Source organism: Scyliorhinus torazame, chromosome 31 (genome assembly GCF_047496885.1).
Source record: "Scyliorhinus torazame isolate Kashiwa2021f chromosome 31, sScyTor2.1, whole genome shotgun sequence".
NCBI lineage: Eukaryota > Metazoa > Chordata > Chondrichthyes > Carcharhiniformes > Scyliorhinidae > Scyliorhinus > Scyliorhinus torazame.
In genome coordinates this window covers 7,580,457-7,584,300 of record NC_092737.1, presented here as the reverse complement: position 1 = coordinate 7,584,300, position 3,844 = coordinate 7,580,457, and the positions used below count along the sequence as shown (strand labels likewise).

The 3,844-nt window shown below is 69.9% G+C and overlaps 1 protein-coding gene across 1 annotated transcript in view; it reads left to right on the top strand.

Annotated features, from left to right (window-relative positions):
- LOC140404558 (CTD nuclear envelope phosphatase 1-like) overlaps window positions 1-3,844 on the top strand; it is an 83,287-nt gene that overhangs the window by 79,333 nt on the left and 110 nt on the right. The gene's annotated exons all lie outside the window — the stretch shown is intronic.

The following is a 3,844-nucleotide window of genomic DNA, read 5'->3' as shown; positions in this document are numbered from 1 at the left end:
GGGGGGGGGGGTGTGTGTGGGGTGTGTGGGTGTGTGTGTGTGTGTGGGTGTGTGTGTGTGGGGGGTGAGTGTTGGGGAGTGTGTGGGGGGGGTGTGTGTGTGGGGGGCTGAGGGTGTGTGTTGGGGGGGTGAGGGTGTGTGTGGGGGGGGTGAGTGTATTGGGGGGTGAGTGTGTGTATTGGGGGGGTGTGAGTGTGGGGGGGAGGGGTGTGTGTGGGGGGTGAGGGTGTGTGTGGGGGGGTGAGTGTGTGTCTTCGGGGGGTGAGTGTGGGGTGTCTGTGTGTGTGGGGGGGGGTGAGTGTTGGGGAGGGTGTGTGGGGGTGTGTGTGTGTGTGGGGGGGGGTGTGTGTGTGGGGGGGTGAGTGTTGGGGAGGGTGTGGGGGGGGTGAGGGTGTGTGTTGGGGGGGGAGTGTGTGTGGGGGGGGTGAGGGTGTGTGGGGGGCGGGGTGTGTGTGTGTGGGGGGCGGGTGAGTGTTGGGGAGGGTTTGGGGGGGGGTGAGGGTGTGTGTGGGGGGGGTGAGTGTGTGTGTGTGTTGTGTGTGTGTGGGGGGGGGGGTGAGGGTGTGTGGGGGGGGGGTGTGAGTGTTGGGGAGGGTGTGGGGGGTGGGTGAGGGTGTGTGGTGTGTGTGTGGGGGGGGTGAGTGTTGGGGAGGGTGTGGGGGGGGGTGAGGGTGTGTGCGGGGGGGGGTGTGTGTGGGGGGGGTGAGTGTTGGGGAGGGTGTGGGGGGGGGTGAGGGTGTGTGTGTGGGGGGGGGTGTGTTGGGGAGGGTGTGGGGGGGTGAGGGTGTGTGGGGGTGTGGGGGTGTGGGGGGGGTGAGTGTTGGGGAGGGTGTCGGGGGGTGTGTGTGTGGGGGGGGGTGAGTGTTGGGGAGTGTGTGTGTGGGGGGGTGAGTGTGTGTGTGGGGGGGTGAGTGTGTGTGTGGGGGGGTGTGTGTGTGTGTGGGGGGGGGTGTGTTGGGGAGGGTGTGGGGGGGTGAGTGTGTGTGGGGGGGGGAGTGTTGGGGAGGGTGTCGGGGGTGTGTGTGTGTGGGGGGGGGTGTGTTGTGGGGGGGGTGAGTGTTGGGGAGTGTGTGTGTGGGGGGGTGAGTGTGTGGGGGGGTGAGTGTGTGTGGGGGTGAGTGTGTGTGGGGGGGGTGTGTGTGTGGGGGGGGGTGAGTGTGTGTGGGGGGTGAGTGTGTGTGGGGGGGGTGAGTGTGTGTGGGGGGTGAGTGTGTGGGGGGGTGAGTGTGTGTGGGGGGGGGTGAGTGTGTGTGGGGGGGTGAGTGTGTGTGGGGGGGTGAGTGTGTGTGGGGGGGGTGAGTGTGTGTGGGGGGGGTGAGTGTGTGTGGGGGGGGGTGAGTGTGTGGGGGGTGAGTGTGTGTGGGGGGGTGAGTGTGTGGGGGGGGTGAGGTGTGTGGGGGGGGGTGGAGTGTGTGGGGGTGAGTGTGTGGGGGGGTGAGTGTGTGTGGGGGGGTGAGTGGTGTGGGGGGGGTGAGTGTGTGTGGGGGGGTGAGTGTGTGTGGGGGGGGTGAGTGTGTGTGGGGGGGGTGAGTGTGTGGGGGGGTGAGTGTGTGTGTGGGGGGGTGAGTGTGTGGGGGGGTGGTGTGTGGGGGGGTGAGTGTGTGTGTGGGGTGGTGTGTGGGGGGGTGAGTGTGTGGGGGGGGGGTGAGTGTGTGTGGGGGGTGAGTGTGTGGGGGTGGGGGGGTGAGTGTGTGGGGGGGTGAGTGTGTGGGGGGTGAGTGTGTGTGGGGGGGAGTGTTGGGGAGGGGTGGGGGGGAGGGTGAGTGTGTGTGTGGGGGGGGTGGGGGGGGGAGGTGAGTGTGTGGGGGGGGGTGAGTGTGTGGGTGGGGGGGGGTGAGTGTGTGTGGTGGGGGGGGTGGGGGGGGAGGTGAGTGTGTGGGGGGGGGTGAGTGTGTGGGGGGGGGTGTGTGTGTGTGGGGGGGGTGAGTGTGTGGGGGGGGTGAGTGTGTGGGGGGGGTGAGTGTGTGGGGGGGGTGAGTGTGTGTGTGGGGGGGGTGGGGGGGGAGGTGAGTGTGTGGGGGGGGTGAGTGTGTGGGGGGGGTGAGTGTGTGTGTGGGGGGGGTTGGGGGGGGAGGTGAGTGTGTGGGGGGGGTGAGTGTGTGGGGGGGGTGAGTGTGAGTGTGTGGGGGGGGGGTGAGTGTGGGGGGGGGGGGTGTAGTGTTGGTGGGGGGGGGGTGTGAGTGTGTGGGGGGGGTGAGTGTGTGGGGGGGGGTGAGTGTGGGGGGGGGGGTGAGTGTGGGGGAGGGTGAGTGTGTGTGTGTGGGGGGGGGTGAGTGTGTGGGGGGGGTGTGTGGGGGGGGAGGGTGAGTGTGTGTGTGGGGGGGGTGAGTGTGTGTGTGGGGGGGGGTGGTGTGTGTGTGGGGGGGGGGTGAGTGGTGTGGGGGGGGGTGAGTGTGTGTGTGGGGGGGGTGGTGTGGTGTGTGGGGGGGGGGGGTGAGTGTGTGGGGGGGGGGGTGAGTGTGTGTGTGGGGGGGGGGTGAGTGTGTGGGGGGGGGGGGTGGGGGGGGGGGTGAGTGTGTGGGGGGGGGGTGAGTGTGTCGGGGGGGGTGAGTGTGGTGGGGGGGGGTGAGTGTGTGGGGGGGGGTGAGTGTGTGGGGGGGGGTGAGTGTGTGGGGGGGGGTGAGTGTGTGGGGGGGGGTGAGTGTGTGGGGGGGGGGTGAGTGTGTGGGGGGGGGGGTGAGTGTGTGGGGGGGGGTGAGTGTGTGGGGGGGGTGAGTGTGTGGGGGGGGGGTGAGTGTGTGGGTGGGAGGGTGAGTGTGTGTGTGTGGGGGGGGGTGGGGGGGGGAGGTGAGTGTGTGGGGGGGGTGAGTGTGTGGGGGGGGGTGAGTGTGTGGGGGGGGGGTGGTGGTGTGTGGGGGGGGGTGAGTGTGTGTGGGGGGGGGTGAGTGTGTGTGGGGGGGGGGTGAGTGTGTGTGGGGGGGGGTGAGTGTGTGTGGGGGGGGGTGAGTGTGTGTGGGGGGGGTGAGTGTGTGGGGGGGGGTGAGGTGTGTGGGGGGGGGTGAGTGTGTGTGGGGGGGGTGAGTGTGTGTGGGGGGGGGGTGAGTGTGTGGGGGGGGGTGAGTGTGTGGGGGGGGTGAGTGTGTGTGGGGGGGGGTGAGTGTGTGTGGGGGGGGGTGAGTGTGGGGGGGGGTGAGTGTGTGTGTGGGGGGGGGGGTGAGTGTGTGGGGGGGTGTGGGGGGGAGGGTGAGTGTGTGTGTGGGGGGGGTGAGTGTGTGTGTGGGGGGGGTGAGTGTGTGTGTGGGGGGGGGGTGAGTGTGTGTGTGGGGGGGGGGTGAGTGTGTGGGGGGGGGGTGAGTGTGTGGTGTGGGGGGGGGTGAGGTGTGGGGGGGGTGAGTGTGTGTGGGGGGGGGTGAGTGTGTGGGGGGGGGAGGTGAGTGGGTTGACAGGCTGATTGGATGGAGGGGGGGGGGGCGTTGCCAGGGTGATTGGCGGAGGGGCTGCAATGCCTGGTGAAGATGTGACGGGGCGGGGCAGCGTTGCCGTGGTGATTGGAGATTGGAAGGGGCGGGGTTGCGTTGCCGGGGATACTGGGGGGCGGGCCGCGCGGTGGTCAGGTGACCTTGACTGCGGCGGCGGAGCGCGGGCGTGTCCCAGACGTCAGCCAGTGCTGCGCCCTGACGTCACGGATGCCGGGGGCGGGCTGTGTCCCGTGACCCATTATGACGGTGAGCCGCCTCACCCCCTCCGACGTCTGCCTCCGCGCTGTGCTCCTGCGCGCTGGGGGTGGGGGAAGGGCCGGAAACCCGAGTCAGGTGCGGGGACTAATTTGTTTTGGGCGGGTGGTGTGGTCTGTGTCCATCCGCGGCAGGGAGTGAGGCGGCCGGAGGGGAGTGAGGCTGCGTCA